Source organism: Astatotilapia calliptera, chromosome 9, assembly GCF_964374335.1.
Source record: "Astatotilapia calliptera chromosome 9, fAstCal68.1, whole genome shotgun sequence".
NCBI lineage: Eukaryota > Metazoa > Chordata > Actinopteri > Cichliformes > Cichlidae > Astatotilapia > Astatotilapia calliptera.
The window spans coordinates 24,867,839-24,890,069 of record NC_137430.1 but is presented as its reverse complement, the minus strand read 5'-3'; positions in this window follow the sequence as shown (position 1 = coordinate 24,890,069).

Below are 22,231 nucleotides of genomic sequence, written 5' to 3'. Positions count from 1 at the left end.
ATTCACTGGTTTTAATTCTTGTTTTGGTCTCTACTGGGTAAAATATGTCTTTTTTAGCAACTTCAGTCTTCACTGTTTTCATAGCTAGTTGTTTGATATGATATAGGCCTCTGATCAATACAGCTACCTCCCTAAAAGCAAGACTGGTCACAGTGAACGAATTGGCACCATGCTTGACCCCTTTCATATTATGCTAATTATTTTGATCCACTTTCTATCTAGAAGTATCGATTAAGGTCAGCTTTAAAGAATTATATTTGTAAAACTGAGTAGGAGCAGGAAGTCTTCTCCCTTTTTTCTTCAACTGAATTAAAGTGACAGCAAAATCTGGGGAAAAGCTTAACAAGTAGGACACATTTGCTCTGAAATCCATTCACTTGATGCCTTTTGGGGGAAAACATTTATTCCTAATACAGAGGAAAAGGTTTTCAGGTGGAAATGACTGGCGAGGGGAGCATAGCAGATGCAGTGTTAAAGTGTTAGCCTGCGAGCAGGTGCTTCCCACTGTGATCCAGATGGCTGCACCAGAGCACAGGCAGTGGGGTTTGCGCCGCTACACACCCTGGGGACAGAGATCATAGCAGCGCACACATACGTACACTCATTGGATTTTTTTTTTTAATTTATATGCACTGGTGGGGGGTAGCTGGATCTGTGGGTGAGAGGACCAGAGCTCTGTTTGTCATGGCACAGTGTGTTGTTAGTCACGTTTAGTGCTGCTAGTCATGCAAAAAGTCCTGCAGAGTTCTGCTCTTGCTTGAAAACTTATTCCTTTGATGTAACTTTAAAACTTTAAAACCATCTATTTATGTAAGACCTCGTCTCCGTCTGTCTCGGTGAACCCTGTGAAAGACAGTGCTAATGATGGTATGTGTTAAAGTTAAAATTAAACAAGCTTTTGCTTTTCTTGAGGTACTCCTATTGTGCCATTAAAGAAAGAGCACCCGGAGACGTTTGATTGAAGCTGATTAGTCAGTTGCTTAATTGGAGCAACGAGGCTGTGGAGGAGCTTCGCACGTGTTTGGAGACCACAGACTGGGACACAATGAAGGCTGCTTCTAACAGCTTGGACGAGTTTACGGACACTGTCACCTCCTATATCCACTTCTGTGAGGACAGCATTGTGCCATCACGCACCAGGGTGAGTTATAACAATGACAAACCCTGGTTTACCCCTAAACTCAAAAAGCTGTGGCTGGAAAAGAGTAAGGCGTTCAGAAGCGGAGACAGGGACTGCTACAGAGAGGCCAAGTACAGGTTCACTAAGGAAGTGGACATTGCCAAACATCAGCACTCTGAGAAGATGCAGCAGCAGATCTCAGAGAATGACTCGGCCTCTGTGTGGAAAGGTTTTAGGAATATTACAAACTACAAGCCTAAAACCCCCCACTCCACTGACGACTTGCTCTTGGCCAACACCTCAACGACTTCTACTGTCGTTTTGACGAGCCATCAGGCAGCCTTCACACCTCCAACGACCCCAACAATAGAGGCACTTTGAACACTCATTCCCCCACCTCTCCCCCCTCCATAGAGCCATCACCACCTTCAAACTGTTCACCGGCAACACCCGCCCCCTCACCCCACACAAAAGAGGATTTCACACCACCTCCTCCGACCACAACTCTTCATATTCATGAAGCAGATGTGAGGAAGCAGTTTAGGAGTCTGAATGCTCGGAAAGCTCCCGGCCCAGACGGCGTGTCTCCTGCCACCCTCAGACACTGTGCAAACGAGCTGGCCCCAGTGTTTTCTGGCATCTTCAACTCCTCACTGCAGGCATGTCATGTGCCTGCCTGCTTCAAGTCCTCTACCATAATCCCTGTCCCCAAGAAACCTAGGATCACTGGACTAAATGACTACAGACCCGTGGCTCTGACATCTGTGGTCATGAAGTCATTTGAGCGCCTAGTTCTCTCCCATCTCAAGACCCTCACGGCCCCCCTCCTGGACCCCCTGCAGTTTGCATATAGAGCCAACAGGTCTGTAGACGACGCCATCAACATGGCCCTACACTTCATCCTGCAGCATCTGGACTCCCCAGGAACCTACGCCAGGATCCTGTTTGTGGACTTCAGCTCTGCCTTCAACACCATCCTTCCAGACCATCTCCGAGGCAAGCTTTCCCAGATGAATGTGCCTGATCCCATCTGCCGGTGGATCACTGACTTCCTGACGGACAGGAAGCAGCACGTGAGGCTGGGGAAGAATGTCTCGGACTCCCGGACCATCAGCACCGGCTCCCCTCAGGGCTGTGTTCTTTCTCCTCTGCTCTTCTCCCTGTACACCAACTGCTGCACCTCCACCCACCAGTCTGTCAAGCTAATCAAGTTCGCAGATGACACCACCGTCATTGGGCTCATCTCTGACGGGGATGAGTCTGCCTACAGGAGGGAGGTTGAACGTCTGGTGTCCTGGTGCAGCCACAACAACCTGGTGCTGAATGCCCAGAAGACAGTGGAGATTATTGTGGACTTCAGGAAGCACACAGCCCCACTCCCCCCCATCATCCTGACTGACACCCCCATCACCTCTGTGGACTCATTCCGCTTCCTGGGTACCACCATCACCCAGGACCTGAAGTGGGAGCCCACCATGACCTCCGTCATCAAGAAAGCCCAGCAGAGGATGTACTTCCTGAGGCAGCTGAAGAAATTCAACCTGCCAACACGGACGATGATGCAATTCTACACTGCAATCATCGAGTCCATCCTCACCTCCTCCATCACCGTGTGGTACGCTGGAGCCACTATCAGGGACAAACAGAGACTGCAGCGTGTTGTGCGCTCTGCTGAGAAGGTGATTGGCTGCAGACTCCCATCTCTGCAGGACCTGTACACCTCCAGGACACTGCGGCGTGCAGCCCGGATCTCAGCTGACCCTTCTCACCCTGGACACAGTCTGTTTGACCTGCTCCCCTCAGGCAGGAGGCTCCGGTCCATTCGCACCAGAACCTCTCGCCACAAGAACAGTTTCTTCCCCTCTGCTGTTGGACACATGAACAATAACCACATGACTGTCCCCGCCACTAACACATGACCCTACGCTGTGTCACTGCACCATTTCATGTCTGGCACTGATCACCACCTGCACTCATGTATATATCTTTCTACGTAGCATTCATAATTCTTATTCTCATGTATATATCACATTATATCTCATGCACATATCTTTCTTTCTACATAGCACTTTAATTCTTATTGTTTGCACTGAAGCACCGCAGCAAATTCCTAATGTTGTAAACCTCAACATCTGGCAATAAACCCATTCTGATTCTGATTCTGATTCTGATTCTGAATGTAATCAAAAGGGACGTTTTAGACAACCACCAGAGTTGGAGATGTCCACAAGATGGTGCTCTGGATGGGCTTATCATTATGCACAGTGACAAGCGGGGAAGTGGATCTGTAGGTGTGTGTGTGTGTGTGAGAGAGAGAGAGGAGAGTCGGGGACACAGAGATCGAGAAAGAGAAAAAGAGAAGTGTTGGGCTCGCTGAATGCCAATAAGAAGCTGAAGGCCTATTTGGAGTATGTCATTCCCAGCACACAGCTGGGTTTTTCACTCTGACAGGACTAGCAGCAAAAGGTTACAGCACCTGGACTTCTCCCTGTGAGAGAAATAAGAATCATCGTGTTTGTCTGTTCAAGAGAGAGACAGACTCGGTGTGTGTGTCTGTGTTCTCTGCTTGTGTTTGCCTATGCAGATTTGCTTTTCACAGCCATTTTCGGATCGCAGCGGTTGCCACAACCCAGGCATCAGTCTTCCAAAGCCATGATGGCGGATACACTTTGCTTTTAATTTCTTTCTAATTCCACTTTTAAAAAGAATAAATGCATCAAGGATGTGCTGCACATTGTAAGCTCTGATGGCCATATGAAATATGCTTTTAAAATAATAGGACTGATTCGGTCTCTTTAAAGAGAACACAGCGAGCTATTTAAAGCAAAGCAATCAACTCTGAAATATGAAACAGGAACAATTATGTTACTCGAAAGGTCAAAATGGCAGTCAAATTAAAACATTAGTCACGATGAAATTATAAAAATATATATCTGACACGTCTATTAGGCCAATGTAATGAGCCACACTTTTTCTAAAATGTATATTTACCCAAGAAATTTCCATTAATGAAGAGCAGTTTGTCATTGACTACCCTTCAGAAACTAATCCCTTTACTCGGTTGTTTGAATCTCCCTTTAATGTCTTTAACGGCATTTTGCCAGCAAGTTCGACAGCCAAGATTCACATAATGATTAAAGTTTGCTATTCAGACCAGGGCAGAGCAATGTCTCTACTGTGTCCTCACAGTAACTAAATATTCCCATCATGCACTCGTGCTTGCAGACTTATCTCATGTGAATCTGTATATTTTGCCTCGTTTTTCAGTGTTGAAGTCAGGGATTTGGGGCTGCTGCTGTGCCCTCAGTGTGATTTGCTGTTTGATCGAGAGTCTGTGCCTCCAAAGGAAAGATTAAACCCATGCCGCAGATACACCACTACCATCACTGACAGATATGATAAAGATAGAGCCGGTACTGTGATTTCATTCATGTTGGATCTTTCATTAATCAATAAAGAGAAGAGAAGGAAAGATACGTTTGATTAATGGACAAATGCCTTTGCCGTGTTTTAACTTGAGTATCCGACTAACATTGTCTTGGGGATGCTGAATTTAGCTTGTATTCGATTTCTTCAAGGACCGAAGAAGGCTTTGCAAAAACTTCATGGAACAGTTGTGATTTAAGTTCCTCGTGTTTTCCGTATCGCCTTGGGTATATTTGAAGTCTTTATTAAAAGGATTTCTCACTGTGTTAATCAAAGTATAAAGTATTAGCTGTGACTAAATTAATGGTCTTAATTTTCTTTTAGGAAAGTCCATTTAGCCTGCTGTTTTGTACCACCTCCTTAAAACTTAGACACAGAAATAAATTGGCATTCTGGAGTTCCTTCTGTAGAAATATATATAAAGAACAAAGCCTTTGCATCAAGGTCAGGGAAGAAAGGGAATTTTTAACACTATACAGATCCAAGCCCACTTCCTGACAGGTCATTGCCTTTATAAAACAAGAGAAAAAGTTCATAGATGGAAGATGTACTGTTTTATGTATGCTGATGATGATTTGGACTGGTTATATGTTAGCAATCTCTAGTTTTGATTGTTGTGCAGATTTGAAGAATCAATTTATGAAAATCATCCATCAATTTTCTTAGCTGCTTATTGATCTTAAGCTGTTAGGTTACCATGTACGGTTGATTTAGGATTAGCAATTAAGCTAATGAGCATGTATTTGGACTGTGGGGAAAAAGCTGGAACAACCCACGCATGCACAGGGAAAGCATGCAAACTCCATGTAGAGTCTGCAGCCACCGGATTAAAACCTTCTTGATGTTCCAGTTCTAACCCTTAAATCATTGAGCTAACGTCAATTAAATTATTCTCTTTAATTCCTGCCACACGGTTTAAACATTTAAATGGCTACATTTCAAGCAAATTATTATTTCTGATAGCCAATTCTGTCTGAATCTTTTTATTATATATGAAGCACATTGATGATTGTTGTACTACCTGGTCATTAACAGATCGAACAATAATCAATACAACAGAATCACTTTTGAAGACAGCCATATTTTGATTAAAAACACCTTTAGAGATCTGAGATTTGTAAACATGGTATTTTTGTTTTATATATAGGGTTGCCCTGCCAAAGGACTGTCAGTGGGATTGGTACTGGCACCATCACTAAAAGAAATTGTGACATTCGTCACAGGTGAAACTACTTTTGAACAAATTGTGCTGTGACTAAAGGGAAATAAATATTGGAATAACTTCTCATTTCTTTTAAGGCAAAGGAAATAGAGTTATTGTGGTAAATCCTCTGTATACATCATTGTAATTGTATTTTATTATGTGTCCTGTGTATATACTCTCAGTTGTGCTTTGTATAATTTTATGTTACCTATTCGAATGGAAAAGAAATAGTAAAAACTTAAGATGTGGCCTACTTCATATAGTGAATCATATACTGTAAGACTCATGTGATTTACTCATGAAAGTGTCACTTTCTCATTACATATATTGTTTTAGTAAGTATCCAAAACATACAAGTTTCATTTATATAATTTTTCAAGGGATCTTATATCTGTTTTCACTCTTGTATGCTTTTCATACAAGTTTCACACAAGACAGATACAAACTTTAAAAGATTTATATATATCTTTTCCATATGGGTGACTTTCGCTAGAATCTGGCTATTTGCATCATATATTATAGTCTCATATCCATTAATATTGACTGGCCCTGATAAATAAACAAATAGGATTAAAAAAAAAAAAGATTAATTTTATGAGAAAAGTGATGTAGCAGTGGGAGAGCATTAATTGTAATTGTTAATTGTAGCAATGACAGGGAACAAATTATAATTATTATTATTATTTTATCATTTTTATGCGGACAGGGTCTCACTCTGCATCCCACATTTATGTTCTGGTCAGATAGTCCCATTCCAGAAGCTGCGAAGTTATTCAGAATGTGAGGATAACAGATAGATCCATTGATGGTTTAATTGCAACCCAATACCAAACTGGAAATGAAGTGGGGGTTTTTAATAGGAAAATGCAGTACATGAATTTGCACCCTTAAGCAAAACTTCATTCAGATAAATGTTTACCTTCAGCTCTTGTTTTTTATTTTCATTTCATATATTCATTGACTTTCTGGGCAGTTTTGTTCAAATGACTTTTCCAAAATACAAACAAAGTGTGATTATCAAAGAGCATTTAAATACATAATAAAACCCAAGGTTGTTTTTTTTTTTTCCAGAGAGAGGTTTAAATCCAGAAAAACATCCCAAAATTGGATCAGTACAGTTGAAAGACTCCAAGGCCAAAATATGCAACCTTTGATTCTCAGTTGTGAGCCATTTGGGAGAATTTTGAAATGGAGAAACAAAGTTTTGCTGGAGTAAGCTTTTAAATTTTAAAAAACTGCATAAATTACTCCTAAATTGATAAAACTCTTAAATTTGGCCTGTCCAAAGTTTGGGCGTGTCCACAAAAAGCTTATAGGGTGCAAAGCCTTGGTTCTTAGCCAAGTCAACTCCATGCCACAAACTGTATCTCGATCACAACCAAATGGCAAAAACAAACAAGCCCAGACTTCTGCAGTTCTATTTTCCATCTGCAACAAACCACCAGAGCGTCAAGCGACTGCAAGCTGTTTGGCTCATAGGGAATGAAATAGGCTTTACACTTGAGAGAACACAGCGCACTGAGTTGCTTTTTTTAATAGGATCCCAGGCACGTTGCTCAAGTCACCAGTGAGGTCCCACCTGCAGGTACTGTGGGCCGGTCTGTGTCTGAGGGACAGGAAAGGAAGGAGAGAGGAGTACGGCTCAGAGGAGATCTGGAAAAATGAATGCAAGCTTTTCTTGTCAGGAGAGGGGAGAGAGCTTTCTGGTACACCTGTCAGACGCATGAGCAAAGTACATCTGTTCATCCCCTCCTCCTTCGTCAGATGTCACAGTCTAAAAACAGGGCTTTCTGAAAACACAGCACACTTATTTCTGCCAGCCTCTGTTACACTGTCTCTTTGTTTTTTCACACAAATATGAGCGCACACACACATACATACACAGACAAAGAGGAAGAGATGCAAATGGGTTTAGAGCAGAAATGCCACAATGCAAACACAGCCTGTAAAATACAACACCAGCATTATAGATTTTAGCTATCGCTGTCCAAATCCCTCCCTTATCCCTCTCAGCTGCTGTTCTGAGGGATATATATATATATATATATATATATATATATATATATATATATATATATATATATATATATATATATATATATATATATATATATATATATATATATATATATATATATATATATATATATATATATATGTGTGTGTGTGTGTGTGTGTGTGTGTGTGTGTGTGTGTGTGTGTATATATATATATATATATATATGGTGTGCTAGTGAAATCAGAGGGTATAGCTGCAAAACAACACCAATGATTTGGAGTTGCATCAAGAATGGCAACGGATATAAAAAATCTGTTAGATCAAACATGCGGAGCTACCTGCTGTGGCGACACCTTGTGAATAAGTGAGCAACCGAAAGTCAATTTTATTCTGAAATGTAACTAAAGAACACTGAAATTTGCAATGGCCAGATCAATGGAACAGCCAATGGGATATAAAGTATTGTAATCTGCATAAAAATGCAAAGATGATATTTACTTTTATTGGGGAATTAAAAGAGGTCCAAGAATGGATCCCTGAGGAACACCTGCACTGATGGCAAAGAGACTTGACCTGAAAGCTTTAGAGAGTCCTGTCTAAATTCTATTTGCTACATTGTGCAAAGTGTAAAGTGATATTCAGAATTACTAAGGGCTTTTATAATATTGAAGACAAATTTCTGCTGATGTTGCGCTGATACATGATCTAAATCCTGACTGCTCTGACTGTAAAATGTTATTTGACTCAAGACACAGCGTCAGTGGAACGTTTACTAGGCACTTTAAGGTTTTTGCAAGACAATTTTGAGTTGGGATGGTAATTATTTAATTCACCTGGGTGACCAGCTTTATGCTGTGGGAGAACCTGTGCAGCCTTCCAGATTTTTGAAATTTTACCTGAAGCAAGCTATAAATTAAAAATATGAGCTGCAGAAGCAACGATTAGATCAGCACTCAGGAATAGGAGGGAGGAATCTAAATTGTCTTCACCCTCAGATTTGTTTGGGTTTAAAATGTCCAATTTACTGTTTACTGTAAACCTCTCTACAGCTTATTAGTGTAAAAAGAGAATTTGTTGTCAGAGTTTGAAATACAGTACTTGGTTGAGAATATAGAAGTTAAGGGTACATACAGAATTATATATCCAATTTATAGTCCCATTTACAACTGGTGAAAAACAGTGTTGTTTTGTGTAATTGGATCCTTTTACCAGTTTTCCTCTTGATGCTCTTTGAAATGTGCTGAGTCGCAGTCCCCCAGTTTGTCCGTATGAGTGTGTGTGATAAATAGTACACATAATATGTAAATGTGGGTTATAGTATAAAAGCTGCTTTTGGAGGTCTATAAGACAAGAAAATCACTGGAAAAATACCAGTTCATTTTCTGTTTCACTATGTGAATACAGGCAGAGCCCTCATTTAATTAAAATGATTGCATTCATTATTGATTAAATATTGACGGATGAAATGGGGGAGGAGTCTCTGTGGACTATGATATTTGCAGATAACACTGAACTGTGGTGAGAGTAGTAGTAGCAGGTCTAAGAGAGCCTGGAACGGTGGAGGTATGCACTATAGAGAAAACGAATGAAAGTCAGTGGAAGCAACACCGATTATGTGGGGGGTTTTTTTGGGGGGTTTTTTTTGTGTCCCGTTTGGATCTTTAGCCATCAGAATTGTTGTCTTAAGGCCAAGAAAGATGCCAAGCGGATTTATTTTACCAAGTGGATCATCATGGCCTTGCCATATTGGTCCATTTGATTGACCTTTATTATAATTATGAATTTATTTTATTTTCAGTTGCTACAAACGGGACAGACATGACTGGGGGATAGGACAGGGAGAAAGAATGAAAGAAAGAGAGGGAGAGAAAGAAAACCAAAGGGGAGAAGAGACGGTGAGAAGGGGGGGAAGAAAGAAAAAAAAAACAAAAAAAAAACAAAAAAACACCTGGGTCACCTGTATGGAGAAAAAAAACAGAAGAGAAAGCAAACAACAAAGAGCAACATAATAAAAAAAACGGCACCATCACAATAAACTAGCTAGCAGTAGATATCAGTAGATACTAAATAATAAACGATATTGTGCAGCACGCAAGATAGACAGCGCACAATGTGCTTTGAGGCAGCAGCCAAGAAAGCTGTAGTCCGCGTCTGTGAATACCCGTGTGTACACCTGTGTGCATACCTGTGTGGATCAGCATGCTTGCATTCCAAAGGTTTCTCCATGTAACGATCTGCTAGGGAGTGTGGGGGGGCCACAGCCCCGTCCTCCAGGGTATGAAGCAGGTATGGAGGAGATCAAAACTCCAGACATCCAGAGGCCCCCAGAACACAAGAGACCAAGGAAACAGATTATGTGTTTGACTGAGTGGAAGACAGGTGGAAAGGTGAAGAGTAGGCGAGGAGCACAAGTAGTAAACCATTTAAAGCAATAGATAGTAGAAAAGAGAGATAAAGAAGACATTGACGGCAGGGTGGGGTGGGTGGAGACAGGTGTGACAGAAGAATAGCAGCAAGAGTGAAAGGAAGGGTTTACAAGGTGGTACTGAGATGTGCTGTGTAAGGTTTAGAAAGGGTGACACTGACAAAAAGATGTGTTCAGTGGGAGTAACCAGGATGGATAAGATTAGAAATGAATATATCAGATGCACAGCACAGGTTTAGTGGTTTGGAGTCAAAGTTAGAAAAGCAAGGCTGATGGTTTGAACATGTGCAGAGGAGAGATAGTGGCTATATTAGGCATAGGATGCTGAATATGTCATTGTCAGTCCAGAGGAACACCTTAGAGGAGGGTCATGGATGTAGTAAAGAAGGACATGCAGAGGGTGTAACAGAAGAGGATGCTAGAGGAACCTGTAGCATCTTCTTCTGAGAGAAGAAGATGAGCATTTAACTTAAAAGATCTTAAATTATACTGATTTATTAAAGCTCTACTTTTTGCCTACATGTACAGAATAGTCCACAAGGACTTCAGTGACTAGTAATGTTTAAGTTAAAATTCGGCGTTAAGGTTTAGCTTTTAGCAGGTCACCATGTCTGAGCCTTGTGTAGCAATTAAGGACTCCCAGTAAGTGTTTATGTTCTCAGTTGTTAATAAAACTGGTGTTCCTCCAACTGTATTGTGTATGGGGCACAAAAACTGAGATCTCTGAGAACTCTTATCATATAACGCAACTGTTTTCTAAAAATGCTTTAAACTTGTTTTTTAATGTAAGCCACTCAAAGCAGCAATTTTATTCTACGGCTAAATTAAGGCTGTAAAAATTAATTTAGAATTAAACTGCTTTACCACACACTCAAAATAAAGAGGTTATTGTAACTTTAGTTGCACAATTTTTGCACCAATTCATCACATTTCATAGTTCAGTGGTTTTACTTTGTAGTTTTTAAAAGCTTAACTTCATTTGTATGCGTCTAAAGGGTGCTACAAATGTACAAGCAGCTTTCACCTATAGTTTCGAGAGCAAAATGTTCATGGTCCTTCAGCATTGCTTTTGAAATTCGCAAAAAAATAAAAAAATAAATCTCGTTTGGAGTTTGAAATTTTTAATTTAAGCGCCCTGAAAACACACAAGGTCACACAGTCTTCAAACAAAAAAATAAACAGTTTTTAGGATGTCTGCAGCTCTGTGCTTGTCCTTGCCTCGTGTTGCCTCAGTTGTGAGCCAAATCTGGCTAAACCGCTGCCGCATCATCGGTTTTAATCAGCTAATAAAATGACCCCCCACCCCCGACTCCTCCCTTCCCCACCTGAACACTTAAACTTTTAGTGAAATGTTTTTGTTTTTTTTTATCTAAAAAGATTTTCTGTTTGGTACTATTCATAAACAACTTATAGTCAGTTTGCTCAGTTTTTGGAAGGGAGGAAATCAAACTGGCAAATGTCATGAAAGTTGGAGCTGGCAGATCTTTTCACTGGCAGTCAGCAGCTAGCACCCTGGGCAATATACAAATACAACATAAGCATGTGAATGTGAATATGCCGAAGAAGAGTGTTCATACAAAAAGTCCTTCTGATTTTTAAAATTCTTTTTATCAGTTTCTGATACACTATTCAAAAACAATCACTCTCATACTATCTGCTATCTTTTTGCAGGGTATTTTGTAGATATTTGAAGTCAGACTTGAAATTCCAAACAAAATTCCAAACAGGCCGGAGGTGCTTACAAAGAAAAGGAGCAGAACTCCTTAACTTCATATTTCAAGTTGCAGATAAAAGCACAATTAGTCAACTGTAGTTATAGGATGATTAAGAATTTATGATAAGAGCAATGATAAGCAACATCCTAATGATACATTTCTGTAACAGGGAAGAAACAAGATTCAGCCCAGCAGGCGAGGGTGACTGGAAGTCAGCACCAGAGAAAAAGACAGATTTGAAGTTCTTGTTTATGAGAGGAGGTCTGAGTTCTAGGCAGGCGTTAAGGTGGGATTTAGCAGGTAGGGTCACACTAAGATCAACATGGGCAAAGTAATTACTCAGAAAGAAGTCACACAGTAATCTGCTTTGTGAGGTCCAGCTGATTTTTCTCCTTTGTACAAGCAGCGATGACCCAACCTTTGCTGCTTCTCCAGTATTCACTGCTCTATGTGGGTTTAAGGCTCCAAATTAACTCAGCAAGATATAATGTGTCATCTCAATCTAATTAAAATCATTGCTTCAATTAATTGATGTAACCTAACAGTGACCATGAATAGCCTGCTCTGTACCAGCCCAGCATAATGAATCACTGTGAACTTCACCACAGCATTGTGATCTAACCAGTGTAGCCTGCACTGAACAGCCTGGTATGTTAACCTTAAAATAATACAAAATTAGTATAATTCAGTTTGTTTTGCAAGGAAGTTTCACAAACGTATTCAGCTACTCATCATGTATAGCGCCAACATCTGATTTAAAACCTCTCAAACGAGGATGTTACATGTAAGATTTAAAATTCCAGTTTAGCCAATTTCACTTGCAGAGCACTCCTTACCTTTGAAAATCATCTTTCATCTTCCTCTTCTGTCCTCTCTTACCTACATCTTTCTCATTTCTGATTTTGTCACATTAATTTTTTTCTCTCTCTCTGAGAAATAGACTAACTTTACATGGAGCTCACACACTCATTTTGTGCTAAACTGAGCAGAAATGACCTGGCTCTAAAAAAACCCCCTTTACTCAGCTTACGCTTGCTCCTCTTATGTGACGCTAGCTAAAAGGTGAAGTACTGCGAGCCATTTTATTTGCATCTGCACCATGAATGCATCACAGGGATGAGAAGAAAAAAAGGGTGTGAGTGGGCTGTAGGATGTTTTCATTAGTTTCTTGTTACTGAGCAGGGCCGTGCAGAGAGGTTTAAAGGGGCGGGTGCTCAAAGTTAAAAAGGGGCACATTGAACCAGGCTGAATAACAACAACACACATTCATCAAGAATCTAACATGGGCAACAAGGCAAAGCAAACGTAGCCGATGTTTTACCTGATGGGTACAATGTTGCTGTTGAGGGGCTGCTGTGGATAGTGCTGGAGGGCAGGGCTGTGTTGATCTGAGACTGTAGACATTAAAAAGTCCATAGGAGAGATGGTAGCTGATTAAACAAGTGTCATGAGATAATAACAAAATGCAAAGATTGGTGACAGCGCTTGGCAACAAAAAACTGTGAGAAATAATTTAGGCTCTGCCTGTGAATCACTCTTTGCTTCTCTTCTTCCTTCCATCCCATCATTTCATATATCACTCTCCACTTGCTGTCTATCTGAGAACAAGGCACAACTTGCTATTGCAATAAACTATAATCTAATTATCCACACCTAACAACTCTTGCACTTAATCTATAATAAAATGATGACAGAAAAATGTTATAGCCCTGCCTTTAGTAGCCTCACACAGCACCTACTGTTTCCTCCTCATGTCCTTACCAGCCATGTCTGGACAATGTTATATCATGAGTAATATTTTTTTTAAAAATCCATCTAAATAAAACACACACATGCAGGCGCACACAGTGACATTTTAGACCTTCTTCAGAATACTGTATATACTATGGGCATCACGGTGCTGATCCAGAATCCTTACATTATTATTTATTACTAGAGCTACAATAATAAAGCAATGAGGAGGGGGAAGTAATAAATATGAAATAATGTATTTATGATGATTCCATTTGTTTCACTATCCACTCTGTGCAGGGCAAAGCTTATTACATTTTTAAACTAGAGATACAATCATTTTACTGCTGTAAATTCCAAATTTTGTCTTATTTAAAATATAAATCTAATATAATCTGCTTCTTAATGTATGTTCTTTAAAGTATAGCGTGTGTTTTTTAATATATTATAATTATAATAATTATTATGTGGACATGCATATTAGATCGTTTTTTAGTGAAATATAATCCCTCCAGAAAGGCAGGAAAAGCCCGGAAACTTACTTTAAAACTAAATATGTTTCTAAATACTTTAAAACTAAATATGTTTCTAAATACTTTAAAACTAAATATGTTCCCTAAAACGGTGACAGAGCTACAGACCCATGACAGCCTTACACAGGTAGCCAGCAGCTGTGACCAGCACTACTTGTGCAGTTAATAAAAGGACAGGTAATGTTTGTCACGCTGTTGCACACACGCACGCTCGTTTGTTTCAGTTCGTCAGTTGCAACAAGACAGCTTACCAACGTGTACGTAATTAAGCCAATACTCCTGTGTGCTATGCACTACAGTGTACGCTGTACACCTACTTACTGGTTTTGTCGCATCAGTCTGTGTCTCTGAGTTAACTTGTGTTTCTCCTACAGCTCCGGACCGCTAAGAATGCGCGTGCTCTTTGTGAGCTCGTTCCCGGCTCGTAACAAGGGCGATCATTGGTTAAATGTGATCATATGACTGATGCAAGCCAGATCCTTTTATTTTGCAAAACTGTGATTAATAGTTAAATATCATTATTGAAGGGCACAGACAGGACTCCGCACTCACACACACATTAAAAAATAATAATTTTTTAAAAAAAATAGTTGCCTCAACAAAAGGGCACTTTGGGCATCCATCAGGAAAGGGGCGGGTGCTCAAGCCCCTCTAGCCCCCCCCCTCTGCACGTGCCTGTTACTGAGCAAGTATCTCCATGCTGTCATTGGAAGCAACTGCCAGGCTGCAGCAGGCAAAAACATAACTAATTTGACAGTAATATGCGTTAATCTGCTTATCATATTTAAATGCTCATTAAGAGAAGGTTCTGGATTGTTCTGGCCCACTTTAAACTCTGCTGGTAGGAGGGGACACCCTGCTGTCAGGATTGGGGTGAGCAGATCAGTGGATGGATCATATTGGATGGAAGGTGCAGGAGCTGAGGCTCTTTAGGATCCGTGGGGATGACAAGCAGCAACAAATCTGGGCTGTAGCCAGCAGGTGATGCGGTGCTGCTTTAAGCTTTTAAACTGTACTGATTTATTTTATGTTGCCTTTTTGCTCATATTCCAATATCCTGAACAATGAGGTGGAAATATAAAGATAAAGGAATATGGACTCACTGACATTTTTGCAGCATTTGCTGAATCATTCAGTTTCTAAGAGACATTTTTTTTCAGGAAAGCATTCTTCTCTCCTTTTTTGAAAATGGCAGTTGCAGAAGCTAGATGTTTAAACTTTATGTAAATTCTAACTGGTAACAAACTTTATTGGCTTTTGTTAGTTTGTACTATTTTAAATATTTTCTTGGATCTTAGTGCAGAACAACGAATATGTTGTAGTGCTTGAAAACAAAACAATAGAATATATATTAACCCTTTAAGACCTACCATAGAACCAAGTCCGCCAGAGCTTATCTTTATATTTTTACATGCTGTAGTGCCATTTTTGGGAGCATTTCAAGTTGCTATACATCAATACAACCATTATAGCCCAAATTTTAATAATATGTCTGCATTAAGTGCATAGTAATTACATAAATTGCAAAAAAGTGCAATAAACTACAAAATTTTTTTAAATCGTTTTTGTTTTTTTAACATATATTTCTAGTTAGAGAAATTTAAGAGGCTTATCCCTCAAAACTGTAAATACAAAAAAGTTGCACAAAATAGTTTCCCACCACAGGAAATTTATTTTGAGTGTCTTCATAGTTTTATTTTTTAAATACACCAATTTTTATATACTGCAGGAAAAACGAAAATAAATATTATAATGCAAATTTGCAAAAAACAGCATGTGCATCAAAATAAACTATTTCTAGCAGTGCAATATGAGTCCTAAGCATCCCAGAAACGACACAGAAAGTCATAAAGTCAAACATAACCTTTAAAAACACCAGTATATGCCTGTATAGGCCCGGAAGGTAAAAAAACTACATTTCCGCGAAATGACATCACTTCCTGTTTTGGGCAGGTAATGGGGGAAATGCGATAGTTTGCGCTGAAGTTTATTCCAACTAGGAAGTGTTATGAACAGCTGATCGGATCGGCAAAGTGTGTTTCTGGAATATTGTGTTTTTGTTGCTGCAAGTGCTTTTTATGCAGTTTTTGCAAAGCTATATGTGGAAGGAAACCGTGACCTAGGACAAGCTGATGGCATAAGATGTAAGTACAGCTCCTGTGGTTTCATATGTAAAAATAATTATTGCGCTAGCTTATGTGGTTGCAGTGCTACCGGGATTTAAAAATAGTTACGCAAAACGGAGTGTGCCTGCTCCGACCGGCTATAGTTATAGGGTTAAAAAAAAAAAGAAAGGCTAAGAGTTAATCAAAATCTTTGTTGAATTAGCGTACAGCTTCTTGGCATAACCATGTGTACTTGTGGTATTTCAGGAGTGTCTTTGAGAGCATTTTGTTCCAAGGCTGAACAGAGGTAATAGAAAATGAGGAAAGAGAGGTGAAATAATGTTCAACAAAATTCTCCAGTTGGCATCAAACCAAGAATGTCTTGCACACAGGTTGCTTTTCAACCGCCAGGCCACATAGGTTCCCCACAAGGAGATAAGATTGGATCACTGTAGTTGTCCTCAATTTCATTTTTTTTTTAGCTTCAAATAAATTGGTAGCCACTCAGAGGTTGTCCAGATCCAAACAGATCATTAAAGTTCATCTGAAGCTCATATTTGTTAAACCTCTAACATTTGTTAGGTAACAAACTTTGGTGGCACAGTGATCAAGTTTATTTAGTGCAGTGTTACTGAAATGAAGGCCAGCGCTTAGAACATAAAACAATGTCTGCAAGAAACTGCTGGTTTTAAAGGGAAGTTATTTCGCTAATTTTCAGCTCAGTGTTTTTATTCTTGGCCTCTACTAGAATAGCTTTGCATTATTCAATCCATCCATCCATCCATCCATCCATCCATCCATCCATCCATCCATCCATCCATCCATCTTCATCCGCTTTGTCCGGGGCCGGGTCGCGGGGGCAGCAGCCTAAGCAAAGAGCAATTCAATTTTATTTATATAGCACTAAATCCCAACAACAGTGGCCTCAAGGTGTTTTATATTATAAGGTAAAGATCCTAGCAATAATACAGTTTTATGACGATTCATAGTTCATTGTTTGAAACGAGGTGCTTAAACACTTGAAGCCATCTTTGTTCTGACTGGCTGCTCCTTGTACAGACGGTTTGAACAGCAAACAGAAGGAAGATTCCATGTTGACAGTCTAAGCTGTGCGCCTGTGATGACCATATACAGTCATTTTTCATATTTTTGCACATTACCAAATACACCTACCATTTCTACAGGAATGACGAGGATCTCTCATTATACATTTTGAACCCTCAGAGAATGCACTGCTAAAGGGAACAACAAAAAAAACTATATCTCAGATTCTACAGGACTTAGGTCAAAAAACTTTAAATGTCAAAGTTCATGACAGTAAAATTAGAAATAGACTGAACTTGTATGGTTTGTCTGGAAGGGCTTCCAGGACAAAGGCTCTTCTTTCTAAAAAGAACATGGCAGCATGATTTAGGTTTGCAAAGATGCATCTGAACAAACCACAAGACTTCTGGAACAATGTCCTTTGGACAAACAAGACCGGAGTCTTGTTTGTTTGGCCATAATGCCCAGCACCACATTTGGAGAAAGCCAAACACAGCATATCAGCACAAACACATCATACCAACTGTCAGCACGGTAGCAGAGGGGTGATGATTTTGGGTTGTTTTGCAGCCACGGGACATGGATTGCTTGCAGTCATTGAGCTAGACATTAACTCCTCTGTATACTAAAGTATTTTAAAATTAAATGTGAGGCAAATTGACCTCAAATGGGTTACATAACAGGGTAATGTTCCCAATATGGCTGAAAAAGAAAAGACTAAAAGTGTTGGGTCCTTAGGAGAGCTGTACAAAATAGCAAATACCTCAGTGAACTGAAGCAACATTGTAAAGAATTGGCCACAATTACTCCACAATGATGTGAGACACTGATAAAGTCATACAGAGAACAATTACTTCCACTTATTGCTGCTATAGGTGGTTCTTAAAGTTTTCACAGTACTCCTGTGACTGTAAAGGTTACGAGATCTCACTGACATCAAACAGTCAACACAACAATCTGTTGCTATGAGCATCACACCACTCTCTTGGCAGTATTGCTGCTCATAGCAAGAATACATATACTAGCATCAATATCTGAAAAGTTGGCTTTGTTTAATACGAGAATCCACCATCACAGCAGTATAAACACGACAGAAAATAAGGAAAATAAAAATATCTTTATCTTTAATAAGCCACAGCAGTGAACTGCTTGATTGAAATTATTTAGCTGTAAAAAAAAAATCCTTGCTTTCCACAAGAATAACAATTTCCCCAAAAGATAAGTAAACAGCCAATGTGAAGAAACTGCATTACATCTATAACAAACCCCCAAACTCTAATTTTGCACTAAATGAAAAATGCCATTGTAAACTAATCTCATTTGGGAATAGTGCTAAACATTGTTCTTGAAATAAAAATCTATCATATTTTTGATTAATAAATCTATGGACAGAGCTTGTCTGCTAGAGGCACTACATGAAAGCCTTTATATTTACTGCTGGAGAGATCTTTTCTGTTTAAAAAGGGGGAAAAAACACCCTCCTGGCTCACAGAAAGAATTTCTTTTTATGTTATCAGAAGCAGAAGCATTGTTTATATGGAATAAATGGAAGAGAAGCACGAGCAGTCATAGCAACCTAAAAAATCGTTGAGTGACAGAAAAACTGAGGGAAGATTGCAAAGCATTGCACACACCATTTGACTGACAGGCAATACCTGAAAATGGATTACTTGGCTGCTTTGAGACCAAGTTGTCACCAAAATAAATGTTATAAATAGGAATCTCCTGTCTTAAAGGCTTTAGGCTTGTAACTGGCATGATTTTAGCACATATGTTGCTACCACTGTTTTACAGGGCTGCCAGACGAAGGCAGACACTTGTACACCGAGTGGTAAATCTGTGTTGGATGAATGCCTCAATGAGTGCGATTTAAAATCCCATCTTTCTGCCTGGTGTTTAGGCCTCTTCAGACCCTGCCGATAAGAGAGGGAAGTTTTCAGCCGCATTACAAGTAGAGAGAGGATGATGACAGCAGGGCTCACCTCACCCCAGGGAGGTGAGTAGCCCAGAGGTGTTGTGAAGAAATGGATTTTAGGAACACGGCTGTGCACCGAGAGGACCAAAATGGAGGAAAGCGAAGTCACACAGTGGTAAACACTGCAAGACAAAATGGGAGGCACAGGTGGAGAAAGTCTAAAGATCAATACTGGTTGTCAGCAGAGAGAAGAAGAATAGAGGTATTGAACGATGAAAATAGGAGATAAACATTTAGGTTGAACATAGAATATAAAGCAATAAAGTGTCATATTTATACATAAAAATGCAACAACCCTGAGCGCACAGGTATTGTTGCATTCATCTTTATGATGATTCAAATATGTTCGCCAGTCTGTTGATATATGGAAATCAAATATTTAATTTCATCCTTTTAAAGTATGTGTGCGCCTCAAAGTGTAGTGGTTTACACATTTACTTGGCAAGCCAAAGGTAGCTGGTTTAGTTTCAGTAAGATTCACAAATCCCTCTTGGATGCAAGAGGCCATCTGATGTAAAACTGCCAAGTCAAATGTGCAGGACGCTCTGCTGCTGATGACTCCTCGGGACAAAGGAGCAGCTGAAAGTAGCTTCATCTATCCTTTTAAACTCTGTGTTCTTCTCCTCGACGAGCTCTTGAGAGCGATATCCATTATTTGGTGCTCAGCAGGTGCTGTGCAGAGTGTATTATTCAAGGTTATTTTGTCGGAAACAATTTCCTGCTGTGATCAAATAGTGTATGTATTGTAAATGGTTTCCACCATATAAGACTAGCTTGATAATTTCCACTGACCGTTACAGAGCTCCTACACAAAAGTACGATGTAAACTTTCAACTTCTTTTGAAAACTAACATGATTCCAGTTGTTTGTTTACTGCTGACATACACAGTGGTAATATTTCCCCCGAGGTTATCAATGATAATGTAAAACAACTTGAACCTAAAAGTCTTTTTTGAATTAAAACATTTACATAATTTTTACCATGTCTGAATTATTTGTATATATTTTTTTCCTCCTCACTTCCAAGACTCTGAAGAATGTACGGAGTGTTGCACATAGGATGGGAATTAAGAACTGGTACTTATAGTTACCTGGTTTCCAGTAGTTCAGTTCCTGCCATCACAACTTTGGCTCTTCGAAAGCAGCTTCACAAACAGCATGCTAACTTTGCTATGGTTCATGCTAACATTAAGCTAGCTAAGAATCCAGAGTGACGTTAGAGCTGAGTGAATAGTAACAAACCGATGAAAAGTTAGGTTGGAGCCTCCATTTCTACCTGTTCATGTTTCTACAGTAAACTCACTGCAACGATCACTTTAAAGTCTCTTTGCGCTGGTTTTCATCTTTGTCAGCATTGTGTTCTTACTTAAAAACTAAGAGAAAACTCATATCTGTGTCTTCATTAGGATAGGGACTTGTGTTAGTGTGTGGGACTGTAATCTGTTTTTTTTTTTAATCCTTAGGTGGTAATTATGAGACAATACATTTTCAGGTCATTTTACGGAGAAATGCGAAAGTAATGTAACAAGTAGTATAATAAATTACTTTTTTCTGGTCATAATTAAATAAACAGCTACAATACTTTAAGGAAAGTGTTCTGTGTAATGTGTGTAATAATGACTTTTTTTTTTTTAAGTATCGACCCCAACACTAATCACAACAAAGATGGGAAACATGTCCAAATGGCACAACCATTTGGCCACACAGCGTACAATTTATTTCCACGAATGTAATGTCTTTGTTATGCTGCTTAGCGATGGTGGTGGCCAATTAACTCAATCAGATAAATTGATATGTGATATTGATAATTTACACTTTTAAGTATCAAGGAAATTGAACATCAGAACTGCCCCCACTTAAGCCAAACAAGATAATAAAATAGCATCTCAAATTAATCTAAAACATTGCATTACTGATTAGCTAAATGTACACCATACATCCAGCCATTAGCTTTAAATGGACAAAGAAAGCAAGCATGGTGGTGCACTGAGCTCTGCAACTTCACAGCAAGATGGTTCTGGGCTTCAATCCACATGCTGACTGTGGCCTTTCAGTGTAAGGTTTGCATGTTCTCTTCATGTACTCTGTTTCCCTCTCACAATCTAAAACATATATAGAATCTGTGGTTCTAAATCAGTGTTGGTATGAATGAAAAACCAAAAACCAAAACAACAACTTAAACAACACCTTATTAATGAGGTCCTTTTGGAAGTAAGTCTTAGTTCTTGGCATCCCTTATGGCAGCCATTCTGGGCTAAAAACACATTCCCCAGCTTAAGTAAATTGGGAGAAAGCCATAACCTACTCAGTGGTCACTGGGGCACAAGATAGCACACAGAGTTGATAAAAGCATTCATATAAAAGTTTGGTGACTTTGTCTCCAAATGCACTTTAATAAGACTTTTCCTCCAAAGTTAGGTTTGTACTCACCGAGCGCAGTTTTATGACATTATGGCTTTATTTATGACTCAAACCAGAGTGCCAGTCAAAGGAAGTATTCTACAGCAGTAAAGGCAGATAAATATTTATTTTGTAAAGTGCACTCACTCTTTGGTTGAAGGACAGTGCTTCATTAAACATCAGAAGACCCTTTTATCCATTTAACAAGCTCATAATGTAAAGTAATGGTTTTGGCTGTAGGAGAACCAGAGAGACATTTTGCTATTAAAGGAAGTTCCTCACTGAGTGAAATGCTGAGGAAATACACTCTAGTGGGTTCCTTTTCATTCCTGTAGCAGATACGTTGGGCCATCCTTTAAGAAGGGAAAGGAGAAAATGTCATCCCATAACACGCTGGAGGCGCAACATTCAAAGTTGATGCACAGCTCAGCTAAGTGTAACTATTATTTACTGCAAACTTTATAGTCAGTGATTGATGAGTAGACTTGAGGTTGATCTTCCAGGTGAAGCATATAAATGTTAGAGATATTAAAACACAGAAAACAGCAGACCTA